The sequence below is a fragment of the Lagopus leucura genome, unplaced genomic scaffold (genome assembly GCF_019238085.1).
Source record: "Lagopus leucura isolate 7727_CA_CO unplaced genomic scaffold, USGS_WTPT01 Super-Scaffold_100015, whole genome shotgun sequence".
Lineage (NCBI taxonomy): Eukaryota > Metazoa > Chordata > Aves > Galliformes > Phasianidae > Lagopus > Lagopus leucura.
Window position 1 is genome coordinate 7,012,171 of NW_024962269.1, and position 22,058 is coordinate 7,034,228.

General features: G+C 39.8%; 1 long non-coding RNA gene across 1 annotated transcript in view; it reads left to right on the forward strand.

Annotated features, from left to right (window-relative positions):
* The window catches only part of LOC122182569, a 132,762-nt gene extending 111,423 nt beyond the window's left edge, over positions 1-21,339 (forward strand). The window contains exon 3 of the long non-coding RNA XR_006179858.1: positions 21,285-21,339. This is a non-coding gene — a long non-coding RNA (uncharacterized LOC122182569). The remainder of the gene's footprint in view (positions 1-21,284) is intronic.
* Positions 21,340-22,058: the final 719 nt, after the last annotated feature.

Below are 22,058 nucleotides of genomic sequence, written 5' to 3' on the forward strand. Positions count from 1 at the left end.
AGAAGAAAAGTTGTATTGAGAGAATGAGCATGATGGGACTTTTAAAAGACTGGTCAGGATTCGTTTCTGAGGCTCTGCCAGCTCTACTAGGTGACTATCTGGCCTGATATTCTTTTTTGTAGGCTGTGGCCTGAGTGAGCCATAGAAAGTCAAGCCAACGACATTTTTATTGCCATACATCTGACTGCCTCGATGGAGAAATATGACGATCTGTTACTGAGATGCAAAATTAGATTCTGTGTTTGCAGCATCTCTCTGACTTCCACTCTGTAGGCCAACATAATCTAACCTACCAGGTCAAAGGATGGAAAATGTTCTTTCTGAAGCAAAGCACTGATTGCCCCGCTGCAGCCCGATTCTGCAGGTTGCGCTTAGATGCAGTAGTTCCCACTCACAAATCCATTGGTGAGAACCAAAGCCCTTTCCACACACTGGGCCGGATCTGCACAACCTGTCTTCATGCTTGTGCAGTTGAAATTCTCACATCGGTTAATGGGAATTGTGTGAGAACAAGAATTTAGTAAAAAGTGAGAATGGCAGGATTTGGATCTGTACCAAACGCCTGGGAGAAGGCTTTGCTTCCTGCCCTCTCAGTTAGAAGTTGGGTGTTGTGAAACAGTCAGTAAAGCCAAGACAGTTGGCAAGTGAGCAAGGCAGAAATAATGGAATTAAAGAGGAGAAGGACTTTTGCAATTAAAATTGCATGTACTGGCATTTCTAGTATGTGGCAGAGATCCTGCACATTTCACTCCTGAGTAACAAAGAACAGAGCTGTGTATGTCACCATGGAAATGTAAATGGAGCTCCTTTGACAAACAGAGAAATGTATGCCGTTCCTTTATGCTCAAATGAACTGTTTGTAGTGAGATGCAAGAGAAGAATGGGATGTCTGTTACAGAAAAGACAAGAAAATGCAATTGTAGTACCTCATTCTGCCTTCTGTTATACTTTTATTAGGAGTTTAAAAATACAAAAGCTTTTTTTTTTTTTTTTTGAGCTAATTAGTTTAAGCAATATTTACGGATGGCAGTTGAAAATGGTGATAATCAAACTTGTATCAAAGAGCACAGAAGAAATAGTACTCATTCGAGTGCTATGCTTCTACAGGCATCATATACCTACTTATCTAAAACAAAAATGATGTGTATTTGTGCATGGGTGGATATTTGAGGAGTGGGCAGCTGTTGCAGCATTGTGAAATTATTTGGAAAGATTTTTTTTGTTTTACTTTTATAGTCCACAAATGTTTGGTAATTTCTGTTCTAATTCTGACTGTGTTATACTTTTCTTTCTTGGGATATGTACAAGGAGCTCAAGATCTCATAACTTTTCTAATATGCTGAAGATATATGTTTAGACTTCACTATGTGCTTTTTGGAACAAGGAGGTAGGTAAATAGCATCAAGTGTTTTCTGTGTTGCTCTTTTAGCATATGCTTGTATTTTTCATGCACTTTATTTCTGAAGTACTTCTGAGTTCAAGTCCCACAGTGACTGTGAAGAGTGAGAGTCTAGCTCGATGTTTGGATATTTGAACTAGAAGTGTTTTAGGAGATAAGCAGGGGAGATGGAGTTCCCGAGTCAATCGCTCTAGAGTCAAAGCACAAAGGCAAAGAAAACAGAGATGGATTTAAATCCAAACTCTTTATTTACCTTTTTACTCCCCAAGGAGTTGTGCTTTACAACTGTCAAAGATGAAATAGCTTTAAACACTACAGCAAGCCAATAAACTTTACAATATCCTCTTTTCCTCTTAGGAATAATGCCTTGGAAAAGGTTTGCACAGCTGAGAAAGGAAAAGCTTTAATGGTATCTATTATTCACTTACTCTTGCTTATTTCTTTTTTGTTCCTGTAGCATCTTTAAGCCATATTTCTGGTTTACATCAATCCATTCAGGGAGTAGCCATGATGCTTCACCCAGCCGATGTTTTAAATATGAAATCTGAAGTATTGTCAGGGAAGTGTGTCATTGGGATATAAGGTTTTCATAAGTCACAGAAGAAGTTCTTCAGTAAAGTTAATTAACAAACTAATGGAAATTACAAGCAACCTGAAGATTTTCCAGTAAGAAGAGGTCAGTAAATCAGTAATTATCTCTGACATATATATCCATAAAGACTTTGAAGTGACTAAATTGGTTTATTAAAATGTGCTCTGGAGTGACCATTACCATATTCTTTATACATTATGAATTAAGTATTTCTTTTTTTTAATTGCTTGAAATAAATGTGTATTTAGGAAAATTAGTGAAAATGCAATGCATTCAAAGATAGTAATAATCACATAACCTGTGATTTTTCTTCCCCAAAGCAAGCTAAGGTGTTGCTCTTTGCTTCCTTGGTGTTAAAAATGCAACTAATTTTGAGATGAAATCTGGCAAAGGCAGCAACACTTCACAGTAGCTTAGCACAGAAATCACCCAGCTGACATTGCAGTCTTGCTTTAAGGAGACAGAATATTTTATGACCAGACTGAAAACAGTCCTGGGGAAAGGACCATGGTAGGTCATATCATCATGTTTTCACAAAAAAAGATGGTACTCCGCTTCTAGGGTAATAGCTTGTAGGATAACTTCAAGGTAGTTTTCCCCAAAGGCCTTCTGAAAGATCCACTACTACTTTCTGCTTTCTGATCACCATGTCTCACAGCCTAGATTTGATCTTAATTCATGCTACATAAAAAGATTCCATATAACTTGATGTGATAAAAGACTGCAGCTTCCTCTTCCCCCACTGTAGGTGTGCACTATTTCATATGCCTTGCTGTCGTCCTTTGGGCTTGTCTTGATGGAGCACTTGCATGAGATTGGCTTCTCATCTCTTCATACAGTGTTTAACTGTACAGAAACAGTACAGAAATTACCTTGCTACCTTTCTATACTGGCTTCAGGATCTTGCTTGTTAATTAGTGCAAAGTTTTGCACTGATCTTAATATCATGGGAAATATCTCATGATATTTTCTCCATTATATGTTTTTCAGACATAACATTGGATTGCTTTTTTTCCCCCAGAGTGTATTCTGCTGTGCCTGTGGGGAAAAGGGGGAAATCTAGAATTAGGCAGAATCAAACTAACTTTCCATTATAAAACCCAGCAGTGGTTGTGAGGGGTTTGAGTTGCTACCCCCGCTGTAAAAGCTCTGGGACCATAGTTATTCCTCTGCAAATAGCACTTGGGTTCTCATGAACAGCTGGACTTGGTGTTGCAGCTTTGCAGGAACGAGGATATGGTGGGGCTTTGGCTATAGCAGAAGGTGGAAGCGCAACTAAATACATTTGAAGAGATATATTTGCAGGCTTTTATATGCAGCAGTTACAATCAGCTGCTTTTAAAGTACTCCCCAGTTATCCTGGTATCCCCAGGGACTCAAGCCATGCACTGTGCATGCCAAAATAAAGCATGCTCCTCATCTCAAGTTCTTTTTTATGACACCTGCAGTTCAACATGAAGCACACTACAAAATTAATAGCATTCAGCAGTAATTGTTTCCAGCCCAAGGGGTTCAAACAACCCCAGCTACATATAACACCTTAAAATCTCCACGCAGTTTGAACTGTCTCTGTAGCCTAATTTGGATTACTTAGCTCATAAAACCTCATCTTAACACAAAACTGGATGAATAAACGAAATAGAGAGTCAGTTTTACAATATACATTTTTTCCTGTATCTGTGGCTGCAATGAACATGTTTGCTTTGCAGTATAGTTCATTTTTTCATCCATCTGCCCTCACCTTACGATGAGTTCTGCAATTGGAAGATGAGGAATGCTGGCATTCATCTATGAGTAGGGGAATGTGTTTGGGGAGAATTTCAAGAAGAGAGACATATTAAGCAACAAGTGTGCCTTCTGCTTTTAGGATTTGTAACTGCAAGGACATAAAACTTCACAGCATTAGGTTTATGGTGCTCTTATGCTGTACTGAGTGACTTGAGAATGAGAGGATTAAAAGACAACAGGCGGAAAGAGAGCTCTAACTTCTAACTCTTCCCAAAGTAGTAATGAAGAGCCTGATACAAAAAAATGTAATTTAAATTCCTCCCTGCACAGTTTATAAGACTATGCAGTTGATTATATTTAATAATAGATCTCCTTCTGTTCTGTAGATTTTTACATAAGGATTTGGTGAGCTGTGTAAATCTGCTTTAGCTTTCAATTTGTAAGCTAAGAGTAAGAGCCTGCTGGCTTCTGTGGGTACTGCGGAGCTGCCCTGGGTCTGACTGTCCCCGCCTGCAGGGAGGCTGCAGGGGCAGGTAGAACACAGGCACGTACAGCATTATTAATTTGTTGCTAACAGAATACAGTAAAAGTTTCTAATATGTCTTGCTGTGGCCCAGTGGAGTTTTAGCACTGTTTCTCTTGTTCTCAGTTATCTTTTGCCAAAGCTTTTCTGCTTTGGTTTCTGCTGAGGTCTGAGTTTCATTTATTATCACTGAACCTCATAAGTGCCTTCAGTCTTTGGAAAGGATTGGCTGTACAGTTTGCCAAAGAGGTAAATTGAATCTGGGGTCTCTAGCGTACAGAGAAACACCTGTAAAACACTGTTTTTAAAGGGAATGTGACACTGGTTATATGAACTCACTTCTGCCCGAAGTCTAAAATGGGCTTCTGGCTGTCTAGCAGCCTTTGAGTAGTTTCAAGTCAGTGAGCCAGAATTGTTGTGGGTGCATGTATGCAGGAGTTTGTAATGTAATACACTGAGAGAATCATCGGAAACAGAGTAGGAATGTGTTCCTCTTTCCTCTGAAACAGAGATGTTAAATGGTGTTACTCCTGTTCCAGAAGCATCAGAGAAAAATAATACGCTGAAGATAGGACATAGAGTGAAAGGAGATTAAGAAGGGCATCCCCAACTCTACTGAAATAAAGTGTAGTTTCAGTATGGTTCATATTGTATTGGTGTCATATCATGAAAATCAATTGAATTTATACTAATTGGGTTTCAGCTGTCAGATTAATCAGGTCAAAAGTCACTTGCAAACTTAACTTGCACCTGATCCAGAATGGAGAGCTCTACTGAGCCTGCAAGGACATGATGTGCAAGTTGCTATGGGCATTCACAAACTTTGCCGGTGTCTTTATAAAGAAAACTGAGCTTTCATGCTGTCAGTCAGGTACCATTCTCAAGGAGAGACTTAAGTGCAGAAAAGGAGAAGAGAATCTATCCAGAAAAGACTGATTTGAAGGGACAAAGGGTATAAAACTTTGTACATTGTCTTCTAGGAAATGTCGTGATAAATGAAACAGTGGGGTCTGTTTCTGTTCATTGTTGGGAAAGCTGCATTATAACCTGGCTATTAGGGAGCTTTTGTGGGTTTGTTCTTTTGTTTATGAATTCCAATAAAGATGAAGTTTAAAAAAAAAAAAAAGCAAGATTGCAATTTTCAGCTAAATCTCACTCTAAGCAAAGTAGGAAAGGAACAGAGGTGCAGAGGAAATTACAAGAATGGAAGAACTCAGGCTATTTCAAAAACTTTATATAAGAAGGCTAAACATTTGGAAACCTGTCTGTATCAATTTTGGTAATATGTTCTCTCAGAACTCCAATATCTCAAAGCAGAAAAGAGTATCGAATGTATAAGCCAGTTCCAGTATATAAACAATGACAGAGTAGCTATATGAAATATATGAGATTCCAGAAGAGTAATGTCCAGGAGGAAAACTGCTCTAGCAGGCAGTACAGGAGAGTTCTAACATAATATTGCTAACTTTCTAAAGATTGACATCTTAGTGGTCATCTTAGTAAGCTAGGCTGTGCTTGCAGGAGACTACTGTGTGCAGAGTCACCACTACTCGTATAATTAATATGTACCAGAACATCAGTTGCAGATCTGGATTTAATACTACTGTTTAATCTAGACAGAGAAGTTATACTACAGTGAATAACATTTTAATTGATGTTTTCTGCAACCTCAGAAAAAGCTCCTGTATCAGATAAAAAATTTAATTTTCAAAGCATCATGCACCTTTGAAAATAGTGCACAGACAACTTACTCTTTTCTCTCTTCTCTAAATAGTAATTCCCTATATATGTTGCTTGCCCATCTCTTATCCCTTCAGGATAAGATGCAATGCACAGCACACCACTCAGTTCCCTTAATGTTCTTTCTTAGTACAGGAAACATAATCTCAGGCACAGGGCTTGCAGGTGTAGGCATGTCTGTAAATGATAACCTATTCTACATTCATAAGGTTGGAAAATTCTCAGTGACAACTAGAGATCTTTTCACAGAATAATTGTATGAAAATGTTCCAATTCATCAAACTCTTTTCCCATATGATTGAACATTTGGAATTAAACAACAACAACAACAACAACAACAACAACAACAAAAAAAAAAAAAAAAAAAAAAAAAGCTTCCCATATGTGCACTCATATGGTAGACAAAACATTATACTGACTTCTACCTGTTAAAAATTGCTATCTCATTTGTCCTATTTAAATGCCCAAGAGATACACTTCAGTTGGGATCTAACAGATAACAGGAATCTCCAAAGTTTTATAGAGAAGCTCAACAAATTCTTGAAAACGTTGAAGGGAGAGATGAGAACAAATTTGGCACGGGAAAGTTGTTCAAGTGTAATAATGTTTAGAAAGATGGTATTGGTAAGCTCCCATGATATTCGTGAGGCACAATAAGTTGATTCTGTTCTAATTTACATGTGTAGAAACTGGAGGTAATTTTATGGCAATCATAGATGAATTCTAGATTTGCATTGTAAGTTGATTACATTTGCTTCACTGATCATATTATGATGTTCTGAACACTACAAGTTATTCTAAAAAAATAAAATATTTCAATGGTGTTATTCACAAACAGATACTGAAGCTTTCACCTTCTAGGTTTTTTTAACTTATCACCCAGTCTAAAAAGGCGAGTGAACTGATTCACAGAGGATCAGTAATAAAATAAAAAATACAGCACAGTTATACCAGTTTATCAAAAAATCTATTTTTTTAATTATGGTGTTTTTTGGTGCCAGAAGAGCATAGCAGTGCTCTTCGCAAGGAAATATTCTTATCTTATTAAGATTGAACAATGAAATTCATTCATAAAATGAAGATGAAATAATTTTCATGCATTTCTTCTTCTTTCTGGAAGGCGGATGATGACAGCACTAATGAAGGTTAAGTAGACTGAGGAAGGCTTCGTAGAATATCTGTGGGAGATCTCAGATATGTGCAGCTTATAGAAAAAGCACTGTAGCACCTACCACGTCATGTGTCATCTCAAGTGAGAACAATCTTTCTTCAGTTCCACAGGCGTTTCAAATATAATTATCCTGAATACAATGGATGAGGAATCCTGTTAGTAACAAATGTTCAAACTCATCCTTTTCTTCTGTCTTATTATACTTAGCTGTTTTTCACCAGCATTTTTGGAAAGTTTTATTTTGTTGAGTACTATATTGAACTAATAATTGAAAATGAAGCCATAGGAAAATATAAACATGCAATACCCCAAGTCAGATGAGTAAGACAGATGCCGGGGAGTCTTCCCCTGTTGGATGCATGGTCCAGTCTGCATCCTTATGTGTTGAAGTCAAGGCAGTATTAGGGCTATACTAGCACATGAAGACAAGCAAAAATCTTTCGAATCATCTATCCATCAGTATATTTGTCTTAATATGAAACTGAGGCTGTAAGAAAAGCTCATCTCTTCGCAAAGTCTTGAGAGGTAGTACCAAAATGATTAATTTTTTCTGTTTCTGCTGTGACTGGAACCTGCAAGACTTGTTTTGTCCAGTAATGAAAAAAAGCCCATGACAGAGGATAAGAAAGACTTAACTGTGGCTGAAGGAAGGACATTTACATATTGCAGAAAAACCACTGTCAGGGAACCAAACTAGACCACAAGATCTGTTTGAATGTGCCTGAAGAAATTAGCCTTGCCAATATTATCATCAGACTTGTGAAGTACTCAAGGCAAGCACATATTAAGTTTGCCATTCTTAGGAACCTATTTGTATACACTTTATTTGCATTGCTAATGTATTTAATATTTTGGTTTTTTAAATTGATTTGCTGACAAATATATACATCTTCCAAATGGGAGAACCCTACAGCTGAATTCTGAATTCTGAAAAACAGAGAGCATAGATGTGTGCAGGATTTGTCAGTCTCTTAGTAGTTTTGACATGTTTCCCAAAGATTCAAAAGATACAGCTTGGAATGAATGCAACCTGAAAACTCAGACAGGACTCCATCCTGTCTACCTAACTGCACACTCAGGACAGAGATATGTCTCTTTCTGAGCTCATCTTGAGTGATCTCCAAGTCCTAAATGGGAAAGGCAGCATTAGTTCTGTTGTACATGATGTTTTCATTACATTAAAGAAAAGCCAATATTTCTTTTGGCCAAAACAGGAGTACTGCAACTCCAGAAATTTTGGGCCCAAACCTAAAAGAGGTTGATCAATGTCTATTCTTTTCACCATTGGAGTGAAAACTTACTATACAGGCCTTGATATAGTATAGGAGTCATAGACACTATACCAGTATCAACCATTAGCTCAATCTGTGAAGAATGATGAGTTAAAAAGGAAAGTCCAGCAAATTAAAACCACATTGAAAAAATATATCCTTCAAGCCTAGGTGCCAGGCAAAACAGTCACACTGGGAGGCAGCATTCGTAGCTCCTAACAGAGAATAAAAAGGAAATCATATTAAAAATAGGAAATGTATTTGTAGAAGAAAATAGAAATGTAGCAAAATATAGAAATGAAAGCTATGTAGCACTACAACAAGAGTGAGAATTTTAAACTCAGTGCTAACATATGGCTATGGGAGCTGGAGCTACCCAAAGTGTAAAATCAGACACCTTAAAAAAACAAATGTCTGTAAAAGGTTCTGATTCTGGATGAATATACTTCTAACCAAAATGGGGAGATAAGAAATCAAAATCATCAGCCAGCAGCTTATCTCCATCAGTATGAAGAGCACACTTGTTCAGCAGCTGAGTGTGTGCTTCAGATGCCAGGACACAGGCACTTACCCAGAGCTGTCAAATGCTGGCCAATGGCGTGAAAAGAGGCTGCACAAGAAAAAGAAAAAAGCCCTTGGAAAGCCCATTAGCAAGCAGGTGGCATTAGCAAGGCAGTCACAGCTCCATAGAGCACTGGGAAACAGCAGCAAATGGCAGTAGAGAAGACTATTTCTGACCCATACACCAGAACTTGTCAGTAACATCTAAATGCTTTAATAGTATAAAGGAAGCTAGCATATAAAGCTCTTGGGTTCACTGTATCCCAGTTTACTTGCTGTACGTGTTCTGAGATGCATTGGTCTTGGCTTTGAGGGACGAGCAATCTATATGAAAAATAGGAAATCTGACCTTCCCCTGTCACTATTGCAAGTTGGTGGTGCGTGGTTCCTACACGTAGGGGGATGAGAATGCCCATCATTCTGCACATGGAGAGCTCTACCCTGCAGGGCCAGGCACCCGGGGAGGCAGGGGCAGGGAGATGTGTGCTGTGGAGCTGCCTGAAGCTGGGTGGGCACCTGCCTTGGGTTTGGGTACCTGCTCCCAGGGTACTGAGGAAAAGCACTTTAAGTCTGGATGCCCTCCATCTCTGTAACCTCCGTTAAGACATTTTCAGTTTCTTCATCTGATATATAAAGGCATCAGTACAAGACTTAGTTGCCTTTTGAAGCTGGGCTAAGTAATTCTGCTTTGGAAGAATGTATTCCATGGGGAAATAAATAAATAAATCTTACAAACAATTTTTTTCAAAACTCTGAGGAACTGCACATCGCCTGCTGGCACTTCTGAATTTAGAGTGCTGCATATCGAATTGTTTCTGCTCTCCAGTATTTTGCTTCCCTTTCAAAAGCTTTTTCTACTGCAATTTGTAGAACATCTTGTGGGCAATTCCTCTGCTTGCAGCCTTGCCTGTCACATTGCTTTTCCGTCACAAATAGTATAAGGAAATAGAGAATGACTGCATGGGATGATGTAGGTTCTTTTGTTGCTGTTACATATGGACGGACTTGTATTGTAAACTGTCTGCCACCTGTTTTCTTTTAGAAGTAGGAAAAGTAGTTTTCTTCTTTCTTATAAAATGCATGAAATATCTAATGAATTTTGTTCACATCCACTCATTTACATAATAAATCCTTGTAGGAAAACATGCTGAAATCTGAGTCAAAATTCTCAGTAATCCGTTAAGACTTTGCATGTGTTTTGTAGCAGTGTTTTCATGAGTGGGCAAGCAGGGGAAAACTGGGGGTGTTACAAGGTGATACTAAATCAAAGCAATCCTGGAAAGCATTCACACTAGGTTTTAGAGTGATATCTCTGTTTTATCACTGTAATGTTGTATCTCAGATTAAGTTGTCCAGAGCATTTGCTTCTCAACTCTTAATGGTTGTATGTTTGGCATCATTGGGTTGTTCCTCTTGCAAATGGGCTGGCCAGCATTGCTTCCAGTCTTTATACGTGTTCTTCTTCCAAGGAAAATTTGAGTTTGATGCAGGTTGCCTTGCAGACACTGGCAGGTTGTACTCATGCTCTGGCTCTGCAGAAATCAATGAGCTCTGTTTTAGGTGGGCTGAAGGTGTTCTGATAACTTTAGAAATCTGAAGTCTTCACTCTGCCTACCTCCTGAAAAGGCAAAAACATGAATAAAGTTGTTTCCCTCTGCCTTGTAAAGGAGTCTCAGACTCTGCCTGTAGCATCTCAAGTAATTACTTACTATATTAAGAATTATAAGACATTTGTGCCACAAACGCCATTCTTACCACATTTATTCTTTGATCAGAGGAGTACCAAGTCAAAAGCATTCCTGTTTTGGCTCCTTTGGGAAACTGAACAAAATGGTGCTGCTGAACAATTCAGCACCAGAAGATTTGGGGGTTTTATTACAATTAAATTCAAACATATAAAACCTTTGGCTTTTCATTTAGAACCGCCTGTCAGTACCTTGTCAGGTATGCTCTATTTCTCAGCATCTTGACATGTATGAGAATAAAATACATGGTCATGAGTCTGCCTCGAGGAGATTTTATGTAAATCTGTGCACATTTATAATCCAGATGAACGTGTGAAGTCCTGCATGGCTACATGATAAATAATTGTCATTTACTTTCCTCATTTTTTAATTTCAGTGACAAAGGGCTTGTTGTACATTTGAATAACAGAAAGAGTAACAAGGCACAACTGAATACATTTGTGGTTGTTGTTGTTGTTTGAATACTGGATATGGAATATGCTGCTGAAGCTTTGCTAAGAGCATTTCTCCATGGAAATTGTAAGTGGAAAATGAGTGTAAGATGTGATGTTTAATTATTCTGTTTAGTCACTGGCATGCTGGATCTGAGGAGCGCTGGCCAGATAGTGTAGCCTTGACAAGAGCCTTGAATAGTTGGGCTTCTTTATTCCCACGCAATTGCTGGTCTTCTTTATGTCCATGCAAACTGTGTGGTGCAGGGAGCAGAGACAACTGTCCGTCGTCATTTATAGGGTATGATAAAGCAGAGAAGGGAACATCTTTTCAGCAGTGGTGTCTATTGTAGATTCTTTGGACATGAAATGGAACTGGTTGTGTTTAGCACCTAGAAGAATCAAACAGTGGCCTATGAACAGCAAAGGAGACAATTTAGTTAAAAATAGGACACACACACAAAAAAAAAAGAGAGAGAAAAAAAAACTGTATGGCAGTTGAGGCCAAGCACAGGCAGGTGGAATTCTGCCATTTATAGGGAGCTCTTGTGGGGGTTATAACAGATTTTGGAGGAGGCCTTACATGACTGAAATCATCTGCAGCAAACTTTGATTTTTCATTAAAAATCTATTTTTAATCTGATTTTTTTTTCTGATAAAATGAGTGGAAGAACTGTCAGTTTTGCAAAAAATGGTGGTTTTGAGGAGGTACTAACCACCTCCTGCAATTAATTTATTTTTTTCTGAAACCACTTTCTCCAATGAAGAAGGTTGCCAATGATGAAATATTATCTAACAGTCATGCCAACTTCTCTAGTTGGCCTAAATTCTTAGGTGGTACAGTATTGTAATGACTGGGACTGAGTCTTATACTTCTTCATGAAACCACTTTGCCGAGAGCAGATTAGTTTGCTTGGTGCCTGTCAAGTGACTTCTGTTTTCATCAAATTTTTCTCCTTCTTGGGAATAAAAGGGCCTGTGTCGTTTTGCTTGCTTAGCAGTGGTGACAAATTCCCTGAGTTTTCCGGCCCCCCTACTCTCTCTCTGTGAGATTCCATGTCTCAACATTCATTGCATTGAATTAATGTTATTAATACTCTAACAGCTCAAACTAAGAAACAGGGCCGTATTGTGACAGCTACTGAGACAATACATGTCCCTGAGACATTATCGTCTAAACAGTCTATCTGAAGAGTAGGCTGGGAAACACAGGCACAAGTGTGAGAGCAATTCAAAGCCAGAGATGCTTTTTAGATCGTGCTGGCTTCTCTCTGGAACAAATCACAGCCTTGCTCATTGAGTCCTTCCACTGCCTGCCAAGAGAATCTGCACAGATAGTGATATTGGCAGCCATCTTCTAAATTACTAAGAAAATTATGAAATGGGTGATAACTGTGGTGTCTGAGTGCGAGTAAAGATTTTTAATGTCCTATAATATATAGCTAACCTAAAGTAATTCCAACAAGGTAACTGGTTAATTACATATTTCTAACTAAATACTTGTGTAATTTTAAGAGAATATTTTTCCCAAGGTGGTCATAAAGTGCAAAGATAGATAGCATTAGGCAATTACCATTTTGAAGAATAGATGTTGTCACCATTAAAAGTGGGTACTTAGGACGTATAATAGCAGTGTCACATTCATCACAGCATCTAAGAGAGAGGACACTTAAATGCAGAGAGAAGGCTATTAATGCAGACAGGTTTTAAAACTTCCATCAGATCTCTCGTAGTCAATATTGGTGCTTTACATAAAAATGGCCTGCACTGATGATAAGGTAACTTGACTGAGTTCAAATCACTGAAGAACAATAAAATGCGATCAGTGATTGCCAGGTGCTGCCATTTTCAAAGCAGAAACCCAAACTTATGACAATGGAGTTAACACAAATCACAGAAACTTCAAGGGAGTAACCCTTGTGAGTATGGTGTGATTCCTGGCACACAATCAATGTAAATGATTCCTGATTTTTATAGGTAATGGCAGGTTTGTTTTCAATACACCCCAAGGTATCCATCCATCTATATGAAATAGACACAGTCTATGGAAAAAAAGTACCCCACAGCATTACATGTCTAACATCCCCATCTATTATTTAGAATTGCTACACATTTTAGGGACTTGTAAAATATTATCAGACCGTCTGAGGTTTTCTGACATACTGAGCAATTACAGTTGTTAACTTTGCACGGTGCTGTCAAAAATAAAGAGACTTAGCGAAGTTCAAATTCAATGCATTAGCAGAATAGGCATTTAAAGTGAGGTATAATTTTGATCTTATAATACAAAATTGTTGTGAATATTGTATATTGTTATTCTTGGGATATTTCCATGAGCTCACATGCAGCAGGGTGCAAATATATCTAATTTTTTCAAAAAGAAAGGAAACACCTGTTTGGGAACAATTATGAAGTTCATAGAACTATCAGTCCTAATTACTAAATATCTTCAGGATTCTCATTTAAGCAAAATCAACCATACTTGAAAACTAAACGTGGAATGTAAATGATGCAGTCATTCATAATTCATTCTGCCACAGTAGACAAAAGTAAAGGCTACAGCAGGCTGTAAATTAATTCAGCCAAGGCTAGATTTTAAAAAGTTGTTACAGAGGAATAGATCTTTTAAGGCTACTATTTGTTTTCCAGCATCTTAAAACTGATCTTAAAACTGAATGTATTTTATATATATATATATATAGGCCTTGCAGAAGAGGAAATATTACGAGTAATTTTTGAGGAAAATGATCTGTTACTCAACAGAAATATTAGCTGCTCATTAAAGAACATGTATTGCCATTTGCAAGACCTATCCTTACTTCTAACTGGTAAGTTAAATCTGGCAGTAGTTATTATCTACTGCCCATACATTAGTGGAATCAATGATCCAAGGTAATCCAAGGATAATTTCTCAGTTAAACTAACTGAGGGCAAGACCTCGAGGTCTCAAACACAGCTACAGCTCTCTTGGGGAAGAAGAGAAGACTCTCAATATCAATTCTTGGTTTGCAGCTCTTAGCCTTTTTCCAGGCTAGAGCGACTGCACAAATTAGTTGTCCAACCTCAGGCTGGGGTTTGCTGCCGTTACTCTTATCAATGGAAACTCATTATAAAGAGTGAGTGTGAATTCATACTATATGCAATTTCATGTAAAACTTCTTTCTGTGCTCAAGTAAATACCACTCTATGCACACATAAATATTAGCCCCACAGTAAATCAGTTACTTAGTACAATGAACTCCAAAGCAGCAGTTCTGTGGTTTATAATGTGATTCATTTATGTGCAGAGTTGAGCTTGGAGCTGAGCAGGTTAAAGTCTCTGGCATTTCTTGTACTTTGTAAGCCACTATTAATCCTGTGAGCAGCTTGGGAAAGAATTTGCAGTAAAAAATATATTAATCAAATGTGGTCCTTCTTGCTGTTTGCAAATTGCTTGAACAGATTGTTAGATCTACTTATTTGTTTGCTGTCAGTTATTCTTTACCAAATATTATGGTGAGGAAAATTGAGTTTACTGATTGTTTGCTGATATCATAAAAATACATATATGTGTGTGTAATGTATTTCCTATATATAACAATTTCATATGCCATCTGTGTGATCAGTCACTTGAGAAAATATTATTGAATTCCCTGTGCATTAACCTTTTCCAACACAAAATTACACATTTTTTCCAAAATCACTTTCCACAGACATTCCTAGCAATAAAACAGTTTCTCATGTGGGTTCCACACTATCTAACCATTTGGAGTCTGTGTGTTTATGTTTCAGTGACAGTCTCCACTGTAGTGTTGATCAGATCCATGCTGGGCTGGCACTCTCAGTGGTCCATATGTACATAGCACTTAAGAGAACAGTAATGAAGCAGAAGCAGAATTGTTCAGATTTCCTTCCTGAAGAATGATGCTGTCCTCTCAGTCGTTACAGCTCGACTAGGAGCTTCTTACATCAAGGTCTAATTGATTGACCAGTAGGTTAACCACTGGGGGGTTGAGCATAGTTGCCACAGATAGAAGTTATGACATCATCACCTTTGTGCTCATGTTCTTTTAAACACAGAATTCATGCTAAGATTCTGGAATTTGTTCCTAGGCAATCAAAAGAACCTAAAATAGACTGAATCTTGTGCTTAATTCTTATTCAAGTTTTTGTCACTAACATACAAAGAACAAAGCAGTAGGTACTTAAAACAAAATGATGCTTTGAAGCAGGCTGCAGTAAGTGTGTAAATCAATTTACTCTGTTTACTCTTGTTTATACAATTTAAGTCTTCTAATACTTGATATTGCTTCTGTCTTTATTCATACTGGCAGATGGGATTAAATGTGTGAGTACGTCTTCTGTTGAAGGTAGAACTTCCTCTATTGCTTTCTAGACTGCCACAAGACATGGATTCCTTTCTTTCCTAGCATACTGAATGCCTGTATGTCACTATTTTTAACCTGAAGTTACTTTTGGGAAGAGTTGAATTCCCAAGAGGCTCTGATGAGATTTTTAATTTAACTCTAATTACTTTAATAAACAGAATGCATCTGCATTTTCACATTTTCACATAAATGTAGCAGGGTAGGAAAATCGGTGCTTAAATGAAACATCATCCCACATTTAGGAAATCTGCAAATTATGTGAACTCTATTACTGGTGACTTCAGATTTTATTAAAGAATCATGGTATAAAAAATAGCAAGCCACAGTATTCCTTCATAATTTGAAAATACAACATTACAGATAATCAAATATAATTGTCCAGTGGTTCAAGGAAGTGTTTCCCCACACAATAATTTACATAGCAAGAAACAAAGCCCTATTGCCTGCTTAAAAGGGTTAAAGGTGAGGAAGTGGGAATACAAACTATGCTGTGCAATCTAATTCTTGTCATAATTGCATTTGTTTTGTGCTTTGTGCAAAAGCCTCATGCAGCCTTGTGCTCTAAGAGCAGCATCTACTTTAAAATCTTCTTTCTGTGCATGTATTAGAAACCATGGAAGAAGCTATGTAAAAGTTCAACCATTCAGCATGTTTAAGCATTTATGAGTTATTTATTAATATTTTATTAAATATTGCGTAAAAGAACAGACAAAAGTTGTGTTCACCAATTCAGAGAAAGTAAATGATCTTTAGTTTAATGATGTAACACACAAGCTTTATGAAATCATCAAAGTGCTGGTTGCTCTAGTGTGCATGCATTTCTCAGACAGAATAGGTGGAAAACTAACGTAATATACATTGAGAATATAAATCCTTTGGGTCTGACTGGCTTTTTCCTTCTGCCTTTACTCTTTCTTACAAGGCAGCATTCTTTGCTCTCAGCAGAAATGCACCCAGCAGTTGAATCATCACCTTCTTGGAAGTGGACAACCTTGTGATGTGCTTTTTAAAAATACTCATCGTATTTACATGAGTGGAACTGTAACAGTCTTCTAACAGTCTTCTTTCAAAGACTGTGAAAAAATATTGATATTCTTGCCAGCAGGAACTGTTCCATGGATGCAACTGTACAGTAAATAGAGCTCAATCTCCTGCCTTATAAAGTATTCTACACCCTGTATATAGCACACTATACATTATAATATCCCCCTAATTCCTGTTTTACTCCACAAGGTATATGCTTTCATGAACCATCTCATAATAACAATAACTAAAACAAATAGATGTTATTTGCACTATGATTGCTTTAAAGTATCAGGTAAGTATGGCAGATTGTGCTGTTTGCCTTTGTGTACCCTGAAACAAATTCTCAGTAAAAGGTGTAAAACAGAATTCAGATACTGGTAGGCATCAAATCATCAGTATGATTGGAATATGAAGATTGGAGCATAATCTGAGAGAAACAGAGTTGTTAGGAAAAAAAAGTAGATTTTTAATATAAGTACAAAAGTATAGACAACTGAGAAAAGAATCCGGGAATATTACAGAAAAAATGTATCAGCTAGCAAAGTCCAAAGGCACACTTTTGGTTGCTTGCACTGAACAACAAATGCAACTGAAGAAGAGCTGGGCAAATCCTTAGCACAGAATCAAAGAACAAAAATTAGGGGTTTATGTGTGACGTGATACAAAACCAAGGTCAGTGCCATGCAAAGAAATTCCAGGACAGAAAGAGACTGGAAGCCTAAGCCAGAATGTTTGCAGTAGAGAGAGATTAAAATAATAATAATTAAAAAAAGCTATGCTGCTTGAGAATATTGAGAATTCCAGGAAGCAAGCAATATTTGCCATAAGACCTTAACTGCTTCACAAACTTTTGATATACATGCTCTGTAGAAAAAAAAAAAAAAAAAAAGGCAGCTGTATTTGCAATCGAGATATTAGATCACCAGCCGATTCAATTACAGCTGAATCATAGGACCAGCTGCAATATGAGCCCAGAAATATTGATAACATTACGAATAGTACACTAGAGAAACGTAGGTGAAAGCCAGTGATATACCGCATATGTACTCTGAATTCAGTAAGCAAAAACAAGTTGTTAATAGGGAATCTGTGAAACAAGCAATGTAATCTCTTAGAGTCTGTAACAGCTGACAGGCAGGAAAGCCTTGCTGAGCAACAGTGTTGCATGAGAAAGATGAAAAAGAGCAATTTGCTCACCAAGCACCATCAAAAATACTCCACGCTGAAAGAGAGAAGATAGCAGCATCCCGGTACCATAGAGGTCATCCACTCTTCCAGCATCCCTAACAAGGCAATTGTGGAAGGAAATGGCATGTCTTGAAAGAAAAGGCATTGCTGCATCTTCTGAAACAAATGTGGTGGATCTGCCTCCAAACAGTGATGACAAAGGCTTTGGTAAGCCAGGGACTGCCATTAACTCAGAACCACTTAACACTGAAGAATAGTTTCACTCATGATCATGCTCAGAGGCTTTTGCCTGCTTTGCTAGCATTTGGGAATAACAATTTCAAATTAAATTGCACCAGCACTCCAATTACTTGACAGTTTTCTTCATCTTATGGAAAGTAACTTCAAAAACAAGTAACTGTGGTCATATATGTCCTCCAGGAAATAGCTTAAACTGAGTGAGGCACCTTCTGCATGTTCAGGGAAAAAGCAATTGGTGAGAGTACACATGAAACAGCTTTCAAGGTATCTGCTGCTATGATTTGAGGAGAAAATGGTACCTGGAAAAGTCACTAACAGCAGAACTCACTTCTACGTTGTCATTCAAGCAGCTCATTGGAACAAGAGATAGCTTGTAACTGGTTCTTGCAACTGTATATTAGCAGTGCTGATACAAGGCTCCAGGAAAGCTGCAGGGAGTAGAGGGACAAGGCCTTAACTCAGGGAGCATGCAGCACCCCTTAGTAGCAGCTGGTGGGTGTTTCATGTGCTGACAAACAGATTTTTGGTGTTGGTTTTACATATGATTCTTTTGGAGGGTTCCTTGGCACCGGAAGGCCCAGAATACTATTCCACACTGACGAAGACATTCCATTAGATGGGCAGGTCAATATTTCATTTGTAGATACCTGAAAGAAAACTGAAAGAAAGGGATGGTGGCATTTAGGAGGCACTGCAAGGCCCCATTTTGCCCATCTGTTTGGGCATTTGCACAGCCTGCTAACACACTGAGCTCAGATCACTTTCCTGTCAGTGATCTGTACTCACGTTCCTGTCCTAGATGAGAACCATCCACAAGACTTCGGAACAGGGTTTCTCCAGTTCCTCTTGCTGCAGCCTTATTGAACTCCATGCCAAAGCAAATGCTGATGGAAAAGCATGAGCAGAAAGCTCTAATCTACTCTTTCTCACATAGCAAAGAGAAGAATCTGATCTAATTCCTGCTCCACTTATTGTTCTTTGTACACATGGAAACAGTATTGATGGGAAAACAATATTCTCTTCCCTCTTCTTATACCCCCAGATAACCTACAATTTCATTGATCAGCAAAGTGAATTTGAATCACTCAGGCAGAGGACAGAACTGGACGTGGATCTCATACATGTTTCAAAATTTCCCTAGCTTTTAAGGTACTGGGAAACAAAAAAAGCCTCTCTGGCACATCTGTGAGTCTCATCCTGAACATACTCAGCCAAAACTATTCAGCAAAGATAATTCAGGACTATTTGAAGATAAGCAAAACTGCATTTTTGTTGAATTTGCTGCATGGAAAAAATAAATCACCCAGCTTTTATCCACAATTTTGTTTAAAGTGAACTAAGCAGAAATCCCAGGCAATTTAATCATTGATATTATAAGACAGACACATGCTCACAACTTGAAACAGAGACGTTGTTAGGAAGAAGCAGGAGGGGGGGAGCTTTCTATTTTCCGGTAATGAATGTTCAATTGAGATCATTTATGGGACAGTAAGGGAAGTGCAAAGAGTATAGTGATTGACAGTAAAAAGGGATATCTACCCCACTGACTCACAGTGTAATAATGCAGAGGGACTGTGGAATACAAATACCCAAGCTGACCTTGCTCTAGCACATGCAGACAAAAAACGTAATCAGAAGTGTTAAGGTGCTACAGCCTGCTGAAATGCCCTGTTCAAACAATGGGCACACAATGGACACTGCACTGAAATGTGAATGATTTGTTGCCAGATGGAAAAGAGATCTTCTCAGTATCCTCAAAACCTTCTGCAAAGTCAGCAGGAATGGCAACCAAGAGGCTGATGGGTATAGCAGAACACAGAAAACAAGCCCTCTCTGGAAGTGTTGTTCCATCACAATACATGGAAGTTCATAATGCAGCTCATGCTGGAGCCAGTGGGTCTCAGAGAGGGGCTCAGTTTCCTCTCCCCTGACTCCAGCATGTGCAGGGCTGATACCAGCACTACCAGCTCCCAGTCCACCGTGCTCACTGCCCTCCTCAGCAGGGTGGTGAGGAACCAAGCTCAAAAAGCTTGTAAAGGAAGAGAGACTACTTCCCAGTTAACATCATGAGCAGAACAGACTGGATTTGGGAAAAACTAATTTAATTTGTTGACATTGAAAAATAGAATTGAGAAATGGTTGGTGAGAAACAAAGGAACTGAAACACCACCCTACTCCATTCTTTTTTTGCCAGGCCCCGGCGCAGTCCTACACAGCCATCTCCTCCAGCAACCTCCTCCCGAGTGCAGGCTCAGGGCTGCAGTCACACAGCAGCTGTCACAGCACCTTCTGCTGCCCTGTTCTCACACACCTTTCCCAGCTCCTCAGAGTTGTACTGGGTTCTGCCCTTTCTCCAACACATTTCCACTGAGCTGCCTTCATTATCGCTAATGGGCCCACCTGTGCCTCAAAGGGGGCCAGCAAAGAGTCTGCCAAAACCCCCTGGAACACACCGGAACATGCCAGAAGTGGCTATGCTTAGCACGGGGCAGCCCTGGCCTGTCCTCCCCAGCATGGAGCAGACCACCCAGCACAGCCTGGCTGAAGAAGAAGCCTGCACCAATGTGCTGAGCACAGAAAGCAACACAGCTGGTCAGGAAGGAGAGTTAATAGGTGTGCACGAGCCCCCAGACAGACCAGCTGCTGTGCAGGCCAGGCCTTCTCAGTGGAGCTGGTTCCTGATAGCAACGACAAGAAAATTCAGTGTGCTCACAGGGCAGTGGCAAGCAGTGAGTGTGTTCCCAGAGCCAAGGACAGCACAGGGAGAAACGAGGTTAGAGAACTTGCAGGATGTCACCTAGAAAATGTAGAACAGTCACAGCTCTGTGCAATTCACCCACTGCAACTGAGAACACAGTGACAGGCTGAGCCTGAGCACACACTCTTAGCAGGCAGTTCCCAAACAGAGCATGAGGGGCTGAGGGAAGGCTGTCCTTCAGCAGGGCACTGGAGAGAGGGATGGGGAGAAGATGTCAGGGGGAGCATGAGGCTGTGCTCTCATTGCAGAACCTGAGAAAGACCTGGTTCTGCTGGAACCAGTGCCAAATAACGGGACGTATGCATCCCTGCACAAGGATCATTTCCCTCTCCAGCAATCCCATTCCCCTTTTGTAGAAACATCGGTACCCACAGGAGGATGTGATTATCTCCTTGGTTGTTGTGACTGATGAAGATAAATTGCAAAATATTTCCTCTTTTGTACTCTTTTGTTTCATTTATTTCCAGGATGAATCTATAGGTTCTGAGCTCACATTTGAGCACCCAACTCATCAGTTTAGTTGGAATCTTGTTTGCTTTTTCAGTGGAAGAGAAACAAAGATTCAGACCGGACATTGCGTTTCAGCCTCCAAAACACGACAGAATAAAGAACAGCAGAAATATCAAAACAATAGAAATAAAGCAAGCTGCAGAAAGGGAGCTTACGTTTTTTATTTCAAGATTCAAATTGGAAGCCAACTGCTTCTGACGCTGAATGAGAACTGGAGCGTTCTGAACTGTCATCATTGCAACGATGCACAAATACTAACAAAAGCGAAAACAAAACAAAAAAGCGAAAGGTGTTGAGCCCCACCCTGCAGTCAATCAGGCCGGGCCGCTCGCAGGTGCGCTCGGACCCCCCCCGGGCGTGACCCGCGCCACCCCCCGCCCGCTGCGGCTCTCTGCACGCTGCAGCTCGCGGCCGAAGCGCGCCGAGCGTTCCGCGGAGCCGTGAAGGAGCAGCGGCTGCGCGCAGGTACCGGGAAAGTTCGGCGGGCTGCCGAAGTAAAACAATTTATTTTCAGGGGGGAAATCTTAGCTCGACACCTTCCCCGCTGCTCGACCGAACGACCGCTTTACGCGTCCACGGGCGGCAGGGGCCGGGCCGGCTGCCGGGCCGAGCGACGGCCGCGGGGACGGGTCAGCCCGGCGGCGGGGCCGCGGGAGACAAAGGACGGGGGAAGGAGAACGAAGGGAGGAGGGCGCGGGGAGAGAGAGGGGCGCGAGGGAGCGCCGGCGACGCGGCCGGAGCGCTCCGGAGGGAGCGGCGCGGCCCGGGGCCGGGCAGGTGCGGGGCGGCGTGGCCGGGCCGCGGGGCG